Source organism: Gadus chalcogrammus, chromosome 13 (genome assembly GCF_026213295.1).
Source record: "Gadus chalcogrammus isolate NIFS_2021 chromosome 13, NIFS_Gcha_1.0, whole genome shotgun sequence".
Lineage (NCBI taxonomy): Eukaryota > Metazoa > Chordata > Actinopteri > Gadiformes > Gadidae > Gadus > Gadus chalcogrammus.
The window spans coordinates 25,406,706-25,428,007 of record NC_079424.1 but is presented as its reverse complement, the minus strand read 5'-3'; the positions used below and the strand labels follow the sequence as shown (position 1 = coordinate 25,428,007).

The window sequence follows — 21,302 nt, the reverse complement described above, 5'->3', positions numbered from 1 at the left end:
GTTGACAAGTTACCGGACTTCTTGCGGAGCGGTATTATGCTATGGTATTATGTCCATGAGCGGTACCAAAGACGCCATTAGAGGCAAAAAATCCTTTGTTTACCTTGACAGCGGTCAATTATACTTAAGTTGTGAAGGGCCCATGCAAGTGAACTGAGCGTTAATAATATAAATAATAATATAAAATATTTTTTTTTTTGAGACGTGCCTCATTTGGGGGGGCACAATTATTGTGGGGGGCGGGCCCGGCCCCCTATGGCCCGCCCATAGCGACGGGCCTGGGCATCGTTCAGCCCACCTGAACGTGTACAACTCATACTTACCTGGCAAGGGAGATACCATGATCAAGAAGGTGGTTCACCCATAGCGAGGCTCAGCCATTGCACTGAGGCTGTTGCTGACCCGTGCGAATTCCCCAAATGTGGGAATCTCGATTGCATAATTTCTGGTAGTGGGGGACTGCGTTCGCGCTCTCCCCTGATCATGTTGTTCTAAAGAAATAATAGCTATGAATGGCTTCATCGTGCTATATTGCAGTCCATACCATGTTTTGCATCGCTACGTTTCTTCAAAAGATCACGCAAACGATGACGCGCAAGCAGTGTAATGCATTGCGTTCAAATATGGAACTCTGAGTCTGGAATAACGCATTCATTCATTCATTCATTCATTCATTCATTCATTCATTCATTCATTCATTCATTCATTCATTCATTCATTCATTCATTCCTTTCATTCATTATGGATCCTTATTTCCAGAAATATTATGTGCAAGGCCTAGATTATCAAAATCCGCTAGTCTGCTGAATGTTTTGTTTATTATTTTCATACTTTGAGTTGATGTAGCTGATGAGATTCATATTATCAAGTGGAAAAGTGTTTAATTGTTACATTTTTGGGCTGAATTAAGAAAAATAATAAGAATGTATTCAGTGCACTCCCTTTGTCTGGATGACAGAGCCATTCACAGAACTCATTATTTTGACCACACAGGGAGTGCAGCCAGCAAAGTGGGGGTGTATTCACACCTCTGGTTGCGGGAGAGAAGACACAAGGACTTCTAATTTCTTTGGTGTGTTTTTTCTTTCCACTACCCCACCCCTTGTGAAAGCCAAGCACACAGAGACTCAAATTCTTTTACAACTTTTATTTTTCACCCCGAATGGGTTTCATTGAAAAGGCAATGCATATAAAACACAAGTAAACAAGATCTGTTTAATTAAAAGCTCGCCCACCACAACAAGGTACAGATCTACAGGCGAGAACACGAGAGCATGAGACGAGAGACAAACATGTACTACCATTTGCAAACATTTCAGTTAAACATGGAGCTGACAGACATGCACACATCAAAAGGAAAGGCACATATAAATAACATTAATAATAATGCAAAAATCTCAACAATTGAAGAACACACACTTGTACTTAAGATACAACTCAACAATTGGCTTGTACAGGCTAAAGTGCAATAATGAACATGATTATCCAAAGACTCAGGTGACCAATCAACAAATAAAGGCTCAAGCTGTTCCTCCCTTTTGTGTTTTCTTTAGCAAACTTTTGTTAAAACTGAAGCAGACAAATACATACAAACATCACAAACACATGAAGCTGACAAAGACAAACAACATGCATGACAAAAACACAGATTATCTGAACATGAACAACCACTAAAGGGTATGTAAACTGATTGTGTTAGATTGGAACTGATTAAGGTTAAAAAGATTGACCCGCTTCTCGGCCTTTTGGCTAAGACAGTGATCCCCTCCGTTGTCTGTCTATATATTGCCTATTTAGTGGCAATTATATAGCAGGTTAGGAGGATATTGCACCATCTTTTTGGTAAGTTGGGGTCAAATACCAGTTGCTGATACCCTTTACCAAGAAGACCATTGTCCAGTTTGTTTAAACGGTAAAGTGCATTTTATTGTTGCCTGTATTACCTTGTTTACTCACTGTTTTATTGCTTTTAACATCTTGAATTTTTAAGAGTGTGGTGTCTCCATCATGTCGGTTAACCCCTCCGGCATGAGGAGGCACCACAGTGTACGTTTTAAATTTAAGTCAATCAATGGAATTTTAATTCAGATGTCCCGGCTTGATTTTTCAAGGAAGCACATCCAAGGAATCCTGAAGTTTACCGGAAACGACTTGAATTGTATTCTTACTCTGCCCTTTAACAAAGGATTCGATGTTAGCTTCGCAGCCGCAACAACCCTCAAAGAATTTTGGACACGCTACGACACGGTAAAAGACCAGTTCTCAGCATTTGAAGTGGAGAGACTAAATGACGATTCCATTAAAACCGTAATCGTCAGGATGTTCAATGAAACTGTAAATGCTGATGATATTTGTATATGGCTGGCAACAGTGGCATCACAGAGGTAAGTTATTCACACACACACACACACACACACACACACACACACACACACACACACACACACACACACACACACACACACACACACACACACACACACACACACACACAGTCCTCCTTTCCAACTCTGCATCCACGACACTCTTAAAGAGTTCAAAGTTGTCATACACCACATTGTCGAAGCCAGGGGTAGTGGACTTCCTAGTGGATGGACAGTAGGAAAACATTTTCTGCATGCTTCCAGCCACTTTGTCCTTGAAAGGGTTGTACCTCTTCCACTGTCCACCACAGTTTGGCATGTGGCAAGCCCCACATGGCCTTGAGGACTTGTTAGGCATGAATGCCTTCACTGTTGGTGCAGGAGGGACAAAGCACTGGCTGCAGGATGTCCCACGAAACAGGACGGAGGGGGCCTGTGGCTGTGCGGGGAAGACCTGCAGTATGGGTGCTGCCGACACAGGGGGTGGGCCGTAGGTCAACGCAGCGGGTGGCCTCGGCTGGAGGTGGGTGGGCGCAGAAGGCCTCGGCAGAATGGGGGTGAGCGCAGCAGGCTTCGGCCGGGTGGAGGACGACAACCCAGTGGGCTGAACGGGTCGGTTCGCGGGAGTCACAGGCTGTGGCTCAGCAACAAATAATCTGGAAACATAAAATACACATGTGATCAGTATTGATATGACGTGTGTGCTATTTGCTTTCCACAGCCAACAGGTGAAACAAAGTGCTTATGACAACTTACCTCCGCTTCTCACCACGTCTCTTTCCAGCCTCGTGATGGATGAGCCGGTACTGGACCTGAGGCCGGTCTGGCGGAGGGAGGGATGTTGGCAGCGCAGGAGCCTCCGGGAACGGTGCGTCCGACAGCACTTTCAGGTGAGGAGTCACCTTGTGGCCGAAGGAGCAGTCGCTCCTTCTGCCACTTCAGCAGCTCGTTCTGCTCTCCCTGCTGGCAGTACTGGAGCAGCAGCCACACCAGCCAGCCGACATCATTCTCCACAAGCCACCTGAAGGTCTGACCGGCGTACTACCCGAACGTGAGGACCAGCTGACCTTTCCACAGCTCAGCCCCCGACCTCTTGGCAGCCGCCTCTGCTGTCTTGAGATCCAGCCATTTAGGGTCAACAACAGTGCTGCTGCGGGCCTCTGCCACAGACCTTGCTGCCTCTGTACAGTACAGCCTGGCCTCTCCTTGCCGGTACAAAATGATGTTGGGGTACTGGTGTAGCTGTTGATGGCTGACCAGCGATGGTTTAGTGGCCAAGCTCTTCCCGCAGACATCACAGGTAAAGGTCTCCCTGGCGATGGCATGGATCTTCAGATGACTCGCCAGGTTGGACTTTTCACTGAATGTCTTGTCGCACACGGTGCACTGATGTGTAGGCTCCTCCATGTTCCATCTGGTACAGTAAAACATGAATAAATGAGTACAACAAGCAGATCATTTAGATTGACAATATGTAGCCCTTTATTATACAGAAATGTGCTGTTGGTGTATTAGCCTAGGTGGACAACACGCTCGCCAGATTGTTATCTATGTTGTTAGAAATCAGCTACTGTTTCCAGGTATGCAGCGCATCCCATGCAACAAGAGATTAACACGGTCGCCAAATTGCTTTATGTTACACTTACTCTCGCATCAGCTGTTGTCTAAACAGTCACATTTACCCAAATCAACACATATCCACATCAAATTGTCCAAGAAAACGTTGATTGTCGCCGAAAAGCAACAAGTTTGCAGGTATGCGACGTATGCCCTTACACATTGTAAACAGTGTCGTTAGCCGCGCCTAGCTATCGTCACAAAACACACATTAATCAGCTTATTATTTCAACGACCCCTGGGTACATATAGTCATGCCATACACCGTTGGAAAGCTTAGATTACCACGATTAAAAGGAGACCACCCACGAGTAATATGGTTGCTCGCAGACAAAACGGCGATAGGTTGACTGAAGTCAACCCAGCAGCTAAAAACGTAACCGCTACGTCTTCCCTTTATACACAACGACCGTGTTATGACACGGTGGAAATCTTTTCTCTTTCTACAAAATCGAAACAGCTTAATACAAACCTTAACAAAAAGGTCTAATTGTCAACTAGCAAACGGTGAAGGGGATACAATTTACCTGAGTGAAACCACGTGCTGTAAGCTATTTTCTTTTTCAACTCGAGCTCATTGGCTGCAATGGCTGCAATAGAGTTCCGGGTGTTGACGTTGTTGGGGCGGGGAAATCGTGGGCACCACCATTTTGGCAGTATTCGATAGTATTGTTGGTTTATTTATTTTTTAACATTTTTTTGGTGAAGCACTGCTTCACCTGTGGTCTTATAGAAGCCTCCACTGCTCCAAACTCTATTTGTGAAACATGCAGACGGCCTAGTGAGACTGCCAGCAGGCAGCAGCAAAGAGATGTAGCGACCTCGGTTTATTTCTTCAGCTTTCACATACACACAAACACGCACACAGGGTGCTTGGTCATTCTTTTGTTTTTTTTTCGTTGTCTGTTAAACCGCCACGTGGAGCGACGTGTCTGGGAACGTCGCCTCTTGGTCTGAGCGTGTGTAGGCATCGCTTCTCGGCCTTTTGGCTAAGATCAAGTGTAGTATCTGTTCTTATCAGTTTAATATCTGATACGTCCCCTACCCGGGGACCATATATTAAATTGATTTTTGGAACTGGGAGATGGAAAAGGGGCTTGCCCCGTCCACTCCACGCATCGACCTGGTATTGCAGTACCTCCAGGACCGGTGCACCCCTCTCTCACTGTGAAAAACAAAACTAAACTCCTCCTGAGAGTACACCCGTCCGCCTGTAGACAATAAAGTGTCATTTACAATTCATAAACGCACTGTTTACAATTATTCCAACGATATTCTGTTGTTTAAGAAAGAAAAAAGGATTCTTTCTGTGGCGTGTCGATAACTCGGATCTCCAGGTTTCCTTTCGTTAAGCTTCCATCTCGCTGATTTCAGATTCGCCTGTCATCGTGTGACCGGTGGTCTACAGTGTTTATTAAAGTCTAGACATCGCCGAATGCTTTGCAACCGTTCTCCACGGGAACACGCGTGGGCATCGTTCAGCCCACCTGAACGTGTTCAACTCATACTTACCTGGCAAGGGAGATACCATGATCAAGAAGGTGGTTCACCCATAGCGAGGCTCAGCCATTGCACTGAGGCTGTTGCTGACCCGTGCGAATTCCCCAAATGTGGGAATCTCGATTGCATAATTTCTGGTAGTGGGGGACTGCGTTCGCGCTCTCCCCTGATCATGTTGTTCTAAAGAAATAATAGCTATGAATGGCTTCATCGTGCTATATTGCAGTCCATACCATGTTTTGCATCGCTACGTTTCTTCAAAAGATCACGCAAACGATGACGCGCAAGCAGTGTAATGCATTGCGTTCAAATATGGAACTCTGAGTCTGGAATAACGCATTCATTCATTCATTCATTCATTCATTCATTCATTCATTCATTCATTCCTTTCATTCATTATGGATCCTTATTTCCAGAAATATTATGTGCAAGGCCTAGATTATCAAAATCCGCTAGTCTGCTGAATGTTTTGTTTATTATTTTCATACTTTGAGTTGATGTAGCTGATGAGATTCATATTATCAAGTGGAAAAGTGTTTAATTGTTACATTTTTGGGCTGAATTAAGAAAAATAATAAGAATGTATTCAGTGCACTCCCTTTGTCTGGATGACAGAGCCATTCACAGAACTCATTATTTTGACCACACAGGGAGTGCAGCCAGCAAAGTGGGGGTGTATTCACACCTCTGGTTGCGGGAGAGAAGACACAAGGACTTCTAATTTCTTTGGTGTGTTTTTTCTTTCCACTACCCCACCCCTTGTGAAAGCCAAGCACACAGAGACTCAAATTCTTTTACAACTTTTATTTTTCACCCCGAATGGGTTTCATTGAAAAGGCAATGCATATAAAACACAAGTAAACAAGATCTGTTTAATTAAAAGCTCGCCCACCACAACAAGGTACAGATCTACAGGCGAGAACACGAGAGCATGAGACGAGAGACAAACATGTACTACCATTTGCAAACATTTTCATTAAACATGGAGCTGACAGACATGCACACATCAAAAGGAAAGGCACATATAAATAACATTAATAATAATGCAAAAATCTCAACAATTGAAGAACACACACTTGTACTTAAGATACAACTCAACAATTGGCTTGTACAGGCTAAAGTGCAATAATGAACATGATTATCCAAAGACTCAGGTGACCAATCAACAAATAAAGGCTCAAGCTGTTCCTCCCTTTTGTGTTTTCTTTAGCAAACTTTTGTTAAAACTGAAGCAGACAAATACATACAAACATCACAAACACATGAAGCTGACAAAGACAAACAACATGCATGACAAAAACACAGATTATCTGAACATGAACAACCACTAAAGGGTATGTAAACTGATTGTGTTAGATTGGAACTGATTAAGGTTAAAAAGATTGACCCGCTTCTCGGCCTTTTGGCTAAGACAGTGATCCCCTCCGTTGTCTGTCTATATATTGCCTATTTAGTGGCAATTATATAGCAGGTTAGGAGGATATTGCACCATCTTTTTGGTAAGTTGGGGTCAAATACCAGTTGCTGATACCCTTTACCAAGAAGACCATTGTCCAGTTTGTTTAAACGGTAAAGTGCATTTTATTGTTGCCTGTATTACCTTGTTTACTCACTGTTTTATTGCTTTTAACATCTTGAATTTTTAAGAGTGTGGTGTCTCCATCATGTCGGTTAACCCCTCCGGCATGAGGAGGCACCACAGTGTACGTTTTAAATTTAAGTCAATCAATGGAATTTTAATTCAGATGTCCCGGCTTGATTTTTCAAGGAAGCACATCCAAGGAATCCTGAAGTTTACCGGAAACGACTTGAATTGTATTCTTACTCTGCCCTTTAACAAAGGATTCGATGTTAGCTTCGCAGCCGCAACAACCCTCAAAGAATTTTGGACACGCTACGACACGGTAAAAGACCAGTTCTCAGCATTTGAAGTGGAGAGACTAAATGACGATTCCATTAAAACCGTAATCGTCAGGATGTTCAATGAAACTGTAAATGCTGATGATATTTGTATATGGCTGGCAACAGTGGCATCACAGAGGTAAGTTATTCACACACACACACACACACACACACACACACACACACACACACACACACACACACACACACACACACACACACACACACACACACACACACACACACACACACACACAGTCCTCCTTTCCAACTCTGCATCCACGACACTCTTAAAGAGTTCAAAGTTGTCATACACCACATTGTCGAAGCCAGGGGTAGTGGACTTCCTAGTGGATGGACAGTAGGAAAACATTTTCTGCATGCTTCCAGCCACTTTGTCCTTGAAAGGGTTGTACCTCTTCCACTGTCCACCACAGTTTGGCATGTGGCAAGCCCCACATGGCCTTGAGGACTTGTTAGGCATGAATGCCTTCACTGTTGGTGCAGGAGGGACAAAGCACTGGCTGCAGGATGTCCCACGAAACAGGACGGAGGGGGCCTGTGGCTGTGCGGGGAAGACCTGCAGTATGGGTGCTGCCGACACAGGGGGTGGGCCGTAGGTCAACGCAGCGGGTGGCCTCGGCTGGAGGTGGGTGGGCGCAGAAGGCCTCGGCAGAATGGGGGTGAGCGCAGCAGGCTTCGGCCGGGTGGAGGACGACAACCCAGTGGGCTGAACGGGTCGGTTCGCGGGAGTCACAGGCTGTGGCTCAGCAACAAATAATCTGGAAACATAAAATACACATGTGATCAGTATTGATATGACGTGTGTGCTATTTGCTTTCCACAGCCAACAGGTGAAACAAAGTGCTTATGACAACTTACCTCCGCTTCTCACCACGTCTCTTTCCAGCCTCGTGATGGATGAGCCGGTACTGGACCTGAGGCCGGTCTGGCGGAGGGAGGGATGTTGGCAGCGCAGGAGCCTCCGGGAACGGTGCGTCCGACAGCACTTTCAGGTGAGGAGTCACCTTGTGGCCGAAGGAGCAGTCGCTCCTTCTGCCACTTCAGCAGCTCGTTCTGCTCTCCCTGCTGGCAGTACTGGAGCAGCAGCCACACCAGCCAGCCGACATCATTCTCCACAAGCCACCTGAAGGTCTGACCGGCGTACTACCCGAACGTGAGGACCAGCTGACCTTTCCACAGCTCAGCCCCCGACCTCTTGGCAGCCGCCTCTGCTGTCTTGAGATCCAGCCATTTAGGGTCAACAACAGTGCTGCTGCGGGCCTCTGCCACAGACCTTGCTGCCTCTGTACAGTACAGCCTGGCCTCTCCTTGCCGGTACAAAATGATGTTGGGGTACTGGTGTAGCTGTTGATGGCTGACCAGCGATGGTTTAGTGGCCAAGCTCTTCCCGCAGACATCACAGGTAAAGGTCTCCCTGGCGATGGCATGGATCTTCAGATGACTCGCCAGGTTGGACTTTTCACTGAATGTCTTGTCGCACACGGTGCACTGATGTGTAGGCTCCTCCATGTTCCATCTGGTACAGTAAAACATGAATAAATGAGTACAACAAGCAGATCATTTAGATTGACAATATGTAGCCCTTTATTATACAGAAATGTGCTGTTGGTGTATTAGCCTAGGTGGACAACACGCTCGCCAGATTGTTATCTATGTTGTTAGAAATCAGCTACTGTTTCCAGGTATGCAGCGCATCCCATGCAACAAGAGATTAACACGGTCGCCAAATTGCTTTATGTTACACTTACTCTCGCATCAGCTGTTGTCTAAACAGTCACATTTACCCAAATCAACACATATCCACATCAAATTGTCCAAGAAAACGTTGATTGTCGCCGAAAAGCAACAAGTTTGCAGGTATGCGACGTATGCCCTTACACATTGTAAACAGTGTCGTTAGCCGCGCCTAGCTATCGTCACAAAACACACATTAATCAGCTTATTATTTCAACGACCCCTGGGTACATATAGTCATGCCATACACCGTTGGAAAGCTTAGATTACCACGATTAAAAGGAGACCACCCACGAGTAATATGGTTGCTCGCAGACAAAACGGCGATAGGTTGACTGAAGTCAACCCAGCAGCTAAAAACGTAACCGCTACGTCTTCCCTTTATACACAACGACCGTGTTATGACACGGTGGAAATCTTTTCTCTTTCTACAAAATCGAAACAGCTTAATACAAACCTTAACAAAAAGGTCTAATTGTCAACTAGCAAACGGTGAAGGGGATACAATTTACCTGAGTGAAACCACGTGCTGTAAGCTATTTTCTTTTTCAACTCGAGCTCATTGGCTGCAATGGCTGCAATAGAGTTCCGGGTGTTGACGTTGTTGGGGCGGGGAAATCGTGGGCACCACCATTTTGGCAGTATTCGATAGTATTGTTGGTTTATTTATTTTTTAACATTTTTTTGGTGAAGCACTGCTTCACCTGTGGTCTTATAGAAGCCTCCACTGCTCCAAACTCTATTTGTGAAACATGCAGACGGCCTAGTGAGACTGCCAGCAGGCAGCAGCAAAGAGATGTAGCGACCTCGGTTTATTTCTTCAGCTTTCACATACACACAAACACGCACACAGGGTGCTTGGTCATTCTTTTGTTTTTTTTTCGTTGTCTGTTAAACCGCCACGTGGAGCGACGTGTCTGGGAACGTCGCCTCTTGGTCTGAGCGTGTGTAGGCATCGCTTCTCGGCCTTTTGGCTAAGATCAAGTGTAGTATCTGTTCTTATCAGTTTAATATCTGATACGTCCCCTACCCGGGGACCATATATTAAATTGATTTTTGGAACTGGGAGATGGAAAAGGGGCTTGCCCCGTCCACTCCACGCATCGACCTGGTATTGCAGTACCTCCAGGACCGGTGCACCCCTCTCTCACTGTGAAAAACAAAACTAAACTCCTCCTGAGAGTACACCCGTCCGCCTGTAGACAATAAAGTGTCATTTACAATTCATAAACGCACTGTTTACAATTATTCCAACGATATTCTGTTGTTTAAGAAAGAAAAAAGGATTCTTTCTGTGGCGTGTCGATAACTCGGATCTCCAGGTTTCCTTTCGTTAAGCTTCCATCTCGCTGATTTCAGATTCGCCTGTCATCGTGTGACCGGTGGTCTACAGTGTTTATTAAAGTCTAGACATCGCCGAATGCTTTGCAACCGTTCTCCACGGGAACACGCGTGGGCATCGTTCAGCCCACCTGAACGTGTTCAACTCATACTTACCTGGCAAGGGAGATACCATGATCAAGAAGGTGGTTCACCCATAGCGAGGCTCAGCCATTGCACTGAGGCTGTTGCTGACCCGTGCGAATTCCCCAAATGTGGGAATCTCGATTGCATAATTTCTGGTAGTGGGGGACTGCGTTCGCGCTCTCCCCTGATCATGTTGTTCTAAAGAAATAATAGCTATGAATGGCTTCATCGTGCTATATTGCAGTCCATACCATGTTTTGCATCGCTACGTTTCTTCAAAAGATCACGCAAACGATGACGCGCAAGCAGTGTAATGCATTGCGTTCAAATATGGAACTCTGAGTCTGGAATAACGCATTCATTCATTCATTCATTCATTCATTCATTCATTCATTCATTCATTCCTTTCATTCATTATGGATCCTTATTTCCAGAAATATTATGTGCAAGGCCTAGATTATCAAAATCCGCTAGTCTGCTGAATGTTTTGTTTATTATTTTCATACTTTGAGTTGATGTAGCTGATGAGATTCATATTATCAAGTGGAAAAGTGTTTAATTGTTACATTTTTGGGCTGAATTAAGAAAAATAATAAGAATGTATTCAGTGCACTCCCTTTGTCTGGATGACAGAGCCATTCACAGAACTCATTATTTTGACCACACAGGGAGTGCAGCCAGCAAAGTGGGGGTGTATTCACACCTCTGGTTGCGGGAGAGAAGACACAAGGACTTCTAATTTCTTTGGTGTGTTTTTTCTTTCCACTACCCCACCCCTTGTGAAAGCCAAGCACACAGAGACTCAAATTCTTTTACAACTTTTATTTTTCACCCCGAATGGGTTTCATTGAAAAGGCAATGCATATAAAACACAAGTAAACAAGATCTGTTTAATTAAAAGCTCGCCCACCACAACAAGGTACAGATCTACAGGCGAGAACACGAGAGCATGAGACGAGAGACAAACATGTACTACCATTTGCAAACATTTTCATTAAACATGGAGCTGACAGACATGCACACATCAAAAGGAAAGGCACATATAAATAACATTAATAATAATGCAAAAATCTCAACAATTGAAGAACACACACTTGTACTTAAGATACAACTCAACAATTGGCTTGTACAGGCTAAAGTGCAATAATGAACATGATTATCCAAAGACTCAGGTGACCAATCAACAAATAAAGGCTCAAGCTGTTCCTCCCTTTTGTGTTTTCTTTAGCAAACTTTTGTTAAAACTGAAGCAGACAAATACATACAAACATCACAAACACATGAAGCTGACAAAGACAAACAACATGCATGACAAAAACACAGATTATCTGAACATGAACAACCACTAAAGGGTATGTAAACTGATTGTGTTAGATTGGAACTGATTAAGGTTAAAAAGATTGACCCGCTTCTCGGCCTTTTGGCTAAGACAGTGATCCCCTCCGTTGTCTGTCTATATATTGCCTATTTAGTGGCAATTATATAGCAGGTTAGGAGGATATTGCACCATCTTTTTGGTAAGTTGGGGTCAAATACCAGTTGCTGATACCCTTTACCAAGAAGACCATTGTCCAGTTTGTTTAAACGGTAAAGTGCATTTTATTGTTGCCTGTATTACCTTGTTTACTCACTGTTTTATTGCTTTTAACATCTTGAATTTTTAAGAGTGTGGTGTCTCCATCATGTCGGTTAACCCCTCCGGCATGAGGAGGCACCACAGTGTACGTTTTAAATTTAAGTCAATCAATGGAATTTTAATTCAGATGTCCCGGCTTGATTTTTCAAGGAAGCACATCCAAGGAATCCTGAAGTTTACCGGAAACGACTTGAATTGTATTCTTACTCTGCCCTTTAACAAAGGATTCGATGTTAGCTTCGCAGCCGCAACAACCCTCAAAGAATTTTGGACACGCTACGACACGGTAAAAGACCAGTTCTCAGCATTTGAAGTGGAGAGACTAAATGACGATTCCATTAAAACCGTAATCGTCAGGATGTTCAATGAAACTGTAAATGCTGATGATATTTGTATATGGCTGGCAACAGTGGCATCACAGAGGTAAGTTATTCACACACACACACACACACACACACACACACACACACACACACACACACACACACACACACACACACACACACACACACACACACACACACACACACACAGTCCTCCTTTCCAACTCTGCATCCACGACACTCTTAAAGAGTTCAAAGTTGTCATACACCACATTGTCGAAGCCAGGGGTAGTGGACTTCCTAGTGGATGGACAGTAGGAAAACATTTTCTGCATGCTTCCAGCCACTTTGTCCTTGAAAGGGTTGTACCTCTTCCACTGTCCACCACAGTTTGGCATGTGGCAAGCCCCACATGGCCTTGAGGACTTGTTAGGCATGAATGCCTTCACTGTTGGTGCAGGAGGGACAAAGCACTGGCTGCAGGATGTCCCACGAAACAGGACGGAGGGGGCCTGTGGCTGTGCGGGGAAGACCTGCAGTATGGGTGCTGCCGACACAGGGGGTGGGCCGTAGGTCAACGCAGCGGGTGGCCTCGGCTGGAGGTGGGTGGGCGCAGAAGGCCTCGGCAGAATGGGGGTGAGCGCAGCAGGCTTCGGCCGGGTGGAGGACGACAACCCAGTGGGCTGAACGGGTCGGTTCGCGGGAGTCACAGGCTGTGGCTCAGCAACAAATAATCTGGAAACATAAAATACACATGTGATCAGTATTGATATGACGTGTGTGCTATTTGCTTTCCACAGCCAACAGGTGAAACAAAGTGCTTATGACAACTTACCTCCGCTTCTCACCACGTCTCTTTCCAGCCTCGTGATGGATGAGCCGGTACTGGACCTGAGGCCGGTCTGGCGGAGGGAGGGATGTTGGCAGCGCAGGAGCCTCCGGGAACGGTGCGTCCGACAGCACTTTCAGGTGAGGAGTCACCTTGTGGCCGAAGGAGCAGTCGCTCCTTCTGCCACTTCAGCAGCTCGTTCTGCTCTCCCTGCTGGCAGTACTGGAGCAGCAGCCACACCAGCCAGCCGACATCATTCTCCACAAGCCACCTGAAGGTCTGACCGGCGTACTACCCGAACGTGAGGACCAGCTGACCTTTCCACAGCTCAGCCCCCGACCTCTTGGCAGCCGCCTCTGCTGTCTTGAGATCCAGCCATTTAGGGTCAACAACAGTGCTGCTGCGGGCCTCTGCCACAGACCTTGCTGCCTCTGTACAGTACAGCCTGGCCTCTCCTTGCCGGTACAAAATGATGTTGGGGTACTGGTGTAGCTGTTGATGGCTGACCAGCGATGGTTTAGTGGCCAAGCTCTTCCCGCAGACATCACAGGTAAAGGTCTCCCTGGCGATGGCATGGATCTTCAGATGACTCGCCAGGTTGGACTTTTCACTGAATGTCTTGTCGCACACGGTGCACTGATGTGTAGGCTCCTCCATGTTCCATCTGGTACAGTAAAACATGAATAAATGAGTACAACAAGCAGATCATTTAGATTGACAATATGTAGCCCTTTATTATACAGAAATGTGCTGTTGGTGTATTAGCCTAGGTGGACAACACGCTCGCCAGATTGTTATCTATGTTGTTAGAAATCAGCTACTGTTTCCAGGTATGCAGCGCATCCCATGCAACAAGAGATTAACACGGTCGCCAAATTGCTTTATGTTACACTTACTCTCGCATCAGCTGTTGTCTAAACAGTCACATTTACCCAAATCAACACATATCCACATCAAATTGTCCAAGAAAACGTTGATTGTCGCCGAAAAGCAACAAGTTTGCAGGTATGCGACGTATGCCCTTACACATTGTAAACAGTGTCGTTAGCCGCGCCTAGCTATCGTCACAAAACACACATTAATCAGCTTATTATTTCAACGACCCCTGGGTACATATAGTCATGCCATACACCGTTGGAAAGCTTAGATTACCACGATTAAAAGGAGACCACCCACGAGTAATATGGTTGCTCGCAGACAAAACGGCGATAGGTTGACTGAAGTCAACCCAGCAGCTAAAAACGTAACCGCTACGTCTTCCCTTTATACACAACGACCGTGTTATGACACGGTGGAAATCTTTTCTCTTTCTACAAAATCGAAACAGCTTAATACAAACCTTAACAAAAAGGTCTAATTGTCAACTAGCAAACGGTGAAGGGGATACAATTTACCTGAGTGAAACCACGTGCTGTAAGCTATTTTCTTTTTCAACTCGAGCTCATTGGCTGCAATGGCTGCAATAGAGTTCCGGGTGTTGACGTTGTTGGGGCGGGGAAATCGTGGGCACCACCATTTTGGCAGTATTCGATAGTATTGTTGGTTTATTTATTTTTTAACATTTTTTTGGTGAAGCACTGCTTCACCTGTGGTCTTATAGAAGCCTCCACTGCTCCAAACTCTATTTGTGAAACATGCAGACGGCCTAGTGAGACTGCCAGCAGGCAGCAGCAAAGAGATGTAGCGACCTCGGTTTATTTCTTCAGCTTTCACATACACACAAACACGCACACAGGGTGCTTGGTCATTCTTTTGTTTTTTTTTCGTTGTCTGTTAAACCGCCACGTGGAGCGACGTGTCTGGGAACGTCGCCTCTTGGTCTGAGCGTGTGTAGGCATCGCTTCTCGGCCTTTTGGCTAAGATCAAGTGTAGTATCTGTTCTTATCAGTTTAATATCTGATACGTCCCCTACCCGGGGACCATATATTAAATTGATTTTTGGAACTGGGAGATGGAAAAGGGGCTTGCCCCGTCCACTCCACGCATCGACCTGGTATTGCAGTACCTCCAGGACCGGTGCACCCCTCTCTCACTGTGAAAAACAAAACTAAACTCCTCCTGAGAGTACACCCGTCCGCCTGTAGACAATAAAGTGTCATTTACAATTCATAAACGCACTGTTTACAATTATTCCAACGATATTCTGTTGTTTAAGAAAGAAAAAAGGATTCTTTCTGTGGCGTGTCGATAACTCGGATCTCCAGGTTTCCTTTCGTTAAGCTTCCATCTCGCTGATTTCAGATTCGCCTGTCATCGTGTGACCGGTGGTCTACAGTGTTTATTAAAGTCTAGACATCGCCGAATGCTTTGCAACCGTTCTCCACGGGAACACGCGTGGGCATCGTTCAGCCCACCTGAACGTGTTCAACTCATACTTACCTGGCAAGGGAGATACCATGATCAAGAAGGTGGTTCACCCATAGCGAGGCTCAGCCATTGCACTGAGGCTGTTGCTGACCCGTGCGAATTCCCCAAATGTGGGAATCTCGATTGCATAATTTCTGGTAGTGGGGGACTGCGTTCGCGCTCTCCCCTGATCATGTTGTTCTAAAGAAATAATAGCTATGAATGATACCACCCTGAGCACGCCCGATCTCGTCTGATCTCGGAGGCTAAGCAGGGTCCGGCCTGGTTAGTACTTGGATGGGTGACCTCCTAACAAGTCCTCAAGGCCATGTGGGGCTTGCCACATGCCAAACTGTGGTGTACAGTGGAAGAGGTACAACCCTTTCAAGGACAAAGTGGCTGGAAGCATGCAGAAAATGTTTTCCTACTGTCCATCCACTAGGAAGTCCACTACCCCTGGCTTTTACAATGTGGTGTATGACAACTTTGAACACTTTAAGAGTGTCGTGGATGCAGAGTTGGACAGGAGGACTGTGTAAATACCTGGAAATGCGTGTGTGTATGTGTGTGTGTGTGTGTGTGTGTGTGTGTGTGTGTGTGTGTGTGTGTGTGTGTGAATAACTTACCTCTGTGATGCCACTGTTCCTGTGCCATCTGTAAGAGAGAGAAAGAGGCTTGTTTGTGTGTGTTTGTCTTTGTCTTTGTGTGTGTTTTTTAAAGTGCTTCATTAAGCACTATCTATTTATTTATATCGTTAAAAAAAAAGGCACTTTGCAGATTTACTTGAAGTTCTTTTGTTCGCTTTTTATTTATTATTATTTATATTGCTGTTAAAATTAACTTTGTAGTATCCATTCTGCTCTATGTTCAATATCGAGGCCAATCTTTTAAACCATAATCAGTTCCAATCTAACACAATCAGTTTACATACCCTTTAGTGGTTGTTCATGTTCAGATAATCTGTGTTTTTGTCATGCATGTTGTTTGTCTTTGTCAGCTTCATGTCTTTGTGATGTTTGTATGTATTTGTCTGCTTCAGTTTTAACAAAAGTTTGCTCAAGAAAACACAAAAGGGAGGAACAGCTTGAGCCTTTATTTGTTGATTGGTCACCCGAGTCTATGGATAATCATGTTCATTATTGCACTTTAGCCTGTACAAGCCAATTGTTGATTTGTATCTTAAGTACGTGTGTGTGTGTGTGTGTGTGTGTGTGTGTGTGTGTGTGTGTGTGTGTGTTCTTTAATTGTTGAGTGTTTTTTATTATTATTAATGTTATTTATATGTGCCTGTCCTTGTGATGTGTGTATGTCTGTCAGCTCCATGTTTAACTAAATGTTTGCAAATGGTAGTACATGTTTGTCTCTCGTCTCATGCTCTCGTGTTCTCGCCTGTAGATCTGTACCTAGTCGTGGTGGGCGAGCTTTTAACTAAAATGATCTTGTTTATTTGTGTTTATATGGATTGCCTTTTCAATGAACACATTCTGGTTGAAAAATAAAAGTTGTAAAAGTATTTTGGAGTCTCAGTGTGCTTGGGTTTCAGAAGGGGTGGGGTATTGGAAAGAAAAAACACACCAAAGAAATTAGAAGTCCTTGTGTCTTCACTCCCGCAACCAGAGGTGTGAATACACCCCCACTGTGATGGCTGCACTCCCTGTGTGGTCAAAACAATGAGTTCTGTGAATGGCTCTTATTATTTTTCTTAATTCAGCCCAAAAATGTAACAATTTAACACTTTTCCACTTGATTGTATGAATCTCATCAGCTACATCCACTCAAAGTATGAAAATAATAAACAAAACATCCAGCAGACTAGTGGATTTTGATAATCTAGGCCTTGCACATGACATTTCTGAAAATAAAACCACCCACCAGTGGCCACCAGATGGAGCCGTCCGTTTTGATCCTCGATCCTTTTGGATCGATCCCAGTGTTGAGGGATAGGGACTTTGGGGGGTCATGAGCCATTCCCAGGCGGTCACCCATCCAAGTACTAACCAGGCCGGACCCTGCTTAGCCTCCGAGATCAGACGAGATCGGGCGTGCTCAGGGTGGTATCATTCATAGCTATTATTTCTTTAGAACAACATGATCAGGGGAGAGCGCGAACGCAGTCCCCCACTACCAGAAATTATGCAATCGAGATTCCCACATTTGGGGAATTCGCACGGGTCAGCAACAGCCTCAGTGCAATGGCTGAGCCTCGCTATGGGTGAACCACCTTCTTGATCATGGTATCTCCCTTGCCAGGTAAGTATGAGTTGTACACGTTCAGGTGGGCTGAACGATGCCCACGCGTGTTCCCCAGGAGAACGGTTGCAAAGCATTCGGAGATGTCTAGACTTTAATAAACACTGTAGACCACCGGTCACACGATGACAGGCGAATCTGAAATCAGCGTGATGGAAGCATAACGAAAGGAAACCTGGAGGTCCGAGTTATCGACACGCCACAGAAAGAATCCTTTTTTCTTTCTTAAACAACAGAATAGTGGTGGCGAGATGATGCCTCATGAAACGTCAAAGCCTCGCAGCCAGGTGAACCATCAAAGTGGTTCGACCTCGAAGCTTCAAATGAGTACGCTAGGGACAAGGAATGAAATTATGATGAAAGAAAGAGTTTCCTGTGATGATGTGATGTTTGCTTCGTACAACATCAAAACGTTTAAGAATTAAAGTCATTTCAGTGATACGTGTGAGTGTGCCGTTCATAAATATCTCCCGAGCTCATGGTAGAGAACAAATCATTTGACAAAGGTTTTAAGTCATCCCGGGCAAAATAGATTGTCTTATAACTACAGTAGCCTACTAATAATTGTAATAATAGAACTGCATGATGTCTGAGAACGAGTGTGATTAATTACATAGCCATAAAAGTGATCTTGGAACTGGGTAGGGTCTTCTTTTTGTAGAAATGTGCCAATTGTGAACCCATATCGCGGAACAGCCCGAGATGAAGCCTCGAACGTCACGCGCCACGTCATTTCGCCTATGTGATACGGAGCTTCGCTGGGGGAGGAGCCGAGGTACTCGACACACGCCCCGATGCCTCGACGCAAACCATAACATCACTACAACAGAATATCGTTGGAGTAATTGTAAACAGTGCGTTTGTGAATTGTAAATGACACTTTATTGTCTACAGGCGGACGGGTGTACTCTCAGGAGGAGTTTAGTTTTGTTTTTCACAGTGAGAGAGGGGTGCACCGGTCCTGGAGTTACTGCAATACCAGGTCGATGCGTGGAGTGGACGGAGCAAGCCCCTTTTCCATCTCCCAGTTCGAAAAATCAATTTAATATATGGTCCCCGGGTAGGGGACGTATCAGATATTAAACTGATAAGAACAGATACTACACTTGATCTTAGCCAAAAGGCCGAGAAGCGATGCACACACATGCTCAGACCAAGAGGCTAGCTTCCCAGACACGTCGCTCCACTTGGCGGTTTAACAGACAACGACGAAACAAAAAAAAGACCAAGCAATCTGTGTGCGTGTTTGTGTGTCTGTGAAAGCTGGAGAAATAAACCGAGGTCGCTACATCTCTTTGCTGCTGCCTGCTGGCAGTCTCACTATTCCGTCTGCATGTTTCACAAATAGAGTTTGGAGCAGTGGAGGCTTATATGAGACTACAGGTGAAGCAGTGAGTGAACGAAATGTTGAATGTATTTTCTTTCTTTATTTATTATTTATTATGTTACCTTTTTAAATTAGACCAGTACGTGAGTGCACTGAATTTCGTTGTACTTCTGTCCAATGACAAATAAATATATATCTATAACACCCGGAACTCTATTGCAGCCAATGAGCTCGAGTTGAAAAAGAAAATAGCTTACAGCACGTGGTATTCCCCGGTGAAGCAGTCAACGGAGGATTCACTCAGGTAAATTTTATCCCCTGCATCGTTTGCTAGTTAATAATTAGACATTTTTTTTTACGGTTTGTATTAAGCTGTTTCGATTTTGTAGAAAGAGAAAAGATTTCGACCGTGTCATAACGTGGTCGTTGTGTATAAAGGGAAGACGTAGAGGTTACGTTTTTAGCTGCTGGGTAGACTTTAGTCAACCTATCGCCGTTTTGTCGGTGAGCAACCATATTACCCGTGGGAAGTCTCGTTTTAATCGTGGCAATCTAAGCTTTCCAACGGTGTATGGCATTACTATATTCACCCAAGGGTTGTTGAAATAATAAGCTGATTAATGTGTGTTTTGTGACGATAGCTAGGCGCGGCTAACGACACTGTTTACAATAGTAAGGGCTACGTCGCATACCTGCAAACTTGTTGCTTTTCGGCGACAATCAACGTTTTCTTGGTCAATTTGATGTGGATATGTGTTAATATGGGTAAATGTGACTGTTGAGACAACAGCTGATGCGAGAGTAATTGTAACATGAAGCAATTTGGCGACCGTGTTAATCTCTTGACAATCTGGCGAGCTTGTTGTCCTAGGCTAATACACCAACAGCAGATTTCTGTATAATAAAGGGCTACATATTGTCAATCTAAATGATCTGCTTTTAGTTTTACTCATTTATTCATGTTTTACAGTACCAGATGGAACATGCCTACACATCAGTGCACCGTGTGCGACAAGACATTCGGTGAAAAGTCCAACCTGGCGAGTCATCTGAAGATCCATGCAGACGCCAGGGAGACCTTTACCTGTGATGTCTGCGGGAAGAGCTTGGCCACTAAACCATCGCTGGTCAGCCATCAACAGCTACACCAGTACCCCAACATCATTTTGTACCGGCTAGGAGAGGCCAGGCTGTACTGTACAGAGGCAGATTAATTAAGAAAGTCATGTAACTTTGTTCACATTTAGTCTACTCTGCTAAATATATATGTAAGGGATAATGCCCGACGAGGTGTCCATTATCAGGAATTAATGGACGACGTGGAGGCGTGAACCGTCCGACGCGAAGCGGAGGACGGTTGCCTCCGCAAAGTCCATTAATTCCTGATAATGGACACCTCGAAGGGCATTATCCCGCTTATACCACGGTCACTTACCAAAGGTGACCAAATTAAGACCATTCATTTATATTTTCCACAAGTTTTCCAAGTTTTCCAAGTTCCAAGTTTTCCAGTTTTCCAAGTTTTCCACAAAACATACATTTGTTTCCCTGGTTATGCCTGAGGGTCCGACTAATACCCGGAACCACCATTACACGCCCGTTGGGTTCTCATGCAATGGAAACGTTGTTCACTCCTCCAGTAATTAGGACGGACCATAGCTACGACTTTAGAACGGGAGGTAGCGGGAGGTATTATAGTCCGCTGAGCTTTGTTTTGTTTCCCGTTGCTATGGTTACTACTATTTTAGAGACGATACGCCAGCTAGCGCATTAATTGAGAACGGTAAACAGACAATTTGACGGAACTACTTGTCCAGGTGTCCGTATATCAGGAGTTAATGCACACCCTGCATCCAATCAGAATCGAGTATTCCCGCAGACCGTGGTATAAGTAGGGATAATGCATAGAACGCCGGTCATTATCGGGAAAATAAGCCCCACCAGGGCGAACAGGACACCGACGCGCAGCGAAGGTGTCTTGCTT

At 44.9% G+C, this 21,302-nt stretch overlaps 1 protein-coding gene, 1 long non-coding RNA gene and 9 other non-coding genes across 13 annotated transcripts in view; 8 read left to right on the top strand and 3 right to left on the bottom strand.

Moving 5' to 3' along the window:
• The first annotated feature begins 315 nt into the window (after positions 1 to 315).
• Positions 316 to 480, top strand: LOC130402696 (U1 spliceosomal RNA). Its single transcript, XR_008903972.1, has one exon. It is a non-coding gene; the product is annotated as a U1 spliceosomal RNA (small nuclear RNA).
• A 1,925-nt stretch (positions 481 to 2,405) lies between these two features.
• Positions 2,406 to 15,893, bottom strand: LOC130401755 (uncharacterized). The gene is made up of 2 exons (XR_008903877.1): positions 9,598 to 15,893; positions 2,406 to 8,922 (listed from the first exon to the last, which is right to left on the bottom strand). It is a non-coding gene; the product is annotated as an uncharacterized LOC130401755 (long non-coding RNA).
• On the top strand, positions 4,950 to 5,140 carry LOC130402702 (U2 spliceosomal RNA). The gene has a single exon (XR_008903977.1). It is a non-coding gene; the product is annotated as a U2 spliceosomal RNA (small nuclear RNA).
• LOC130402695 (U1 spliceosomal RNA) lies at positions 5,485 to 5,649 on the top strand. The gene has a single exon (XR_008903971.1). It is a non-coding gene; the product is annotated as a U1 spliceosomal RNA (small nuclear RNA).
• On the top strand, positions 10,095 to 10,285 carry LOC130402700 (U2 spliceosomal RNA). The gene has a single exon (XR_008903976.1). It is a non-coding gene; the product is annotated as a U2 spliceosomal RNA (small nuclear RNA).
• On the top strand, positions 10,630 to 10,794 carry LOC130402693 (U1 spliceosomal RNA). The gene has a single exon (XR_008903969.1). It is a non-coding gene; the product is annotated as a U1 spliceosomal RNA (small nuclear RNA).
• On the top strand, positions 15,232 to 15,422 carry LOC130402699 (U2 spliceosomal RNA). The gene has a single exon (XR_008903975.1). It is a non-coding gene; the product is annotated as a U2 spliceosomal RNA (small nuclear RNA).
• LOC130402692 (U1 spliceosomal RNA) lies at positions 15,767 to 15,931 on the top strand. Its single transcript, XR_008903968.1, has one exon. It is a non-coding gene; the product is annotated as a U1 spliceosomal RNA (small nuclear RNA).
• A 1,903-nt stretch (positions 15,932 to 17,834) lies between these two features.
• LOC130402691 (U1 spliceosomal RNA) lies at positions 17,835 to 17,999 on the bottom strand. The gene has a single exon (XR_008903967.1). It is a non-coding gene; the product is annotated as a U1 spliceosomal RNA (small nuclear RNA).
• A 937-nt stretch (positions 18,000 to 18,936) lies between these two features.
• On the bottom strand, positions 18,937 to 19,127 carry LOC130402703 (U2 spliceosomal RNA). The gene has a single exon (XR_008903978.1). It is a non-coding gene; the product is annotated as a U2 spliceosomal RNA (small nuclear RNA).
• Positions 19,128 to 19,577: 450 nt separating this feature from the next.
• Positions 19,578 to 21,302, top strand: part of LOC130401541 (uncharacterized) — a 191,568-nt gene continuing 189,843 nt past the window's right edge. For 2 of the 3 annotated variants that reach the window (XM_056605360.1, XM_056605361.1), the window contains exons 1-2: positions 19,579 to 19,622; positions 20,289 to 20,445. The gene's annotated coding sequence lies outside the window, so the exon portion shown is untranslated. Of the gene's footprint in view, positions 19,623 to 20,288; positions 20,446 to 21,302 lie in introns of all 3 variants that reach the window. The other variant, XM_056605362.1, reaches the window with a different exon arrangement.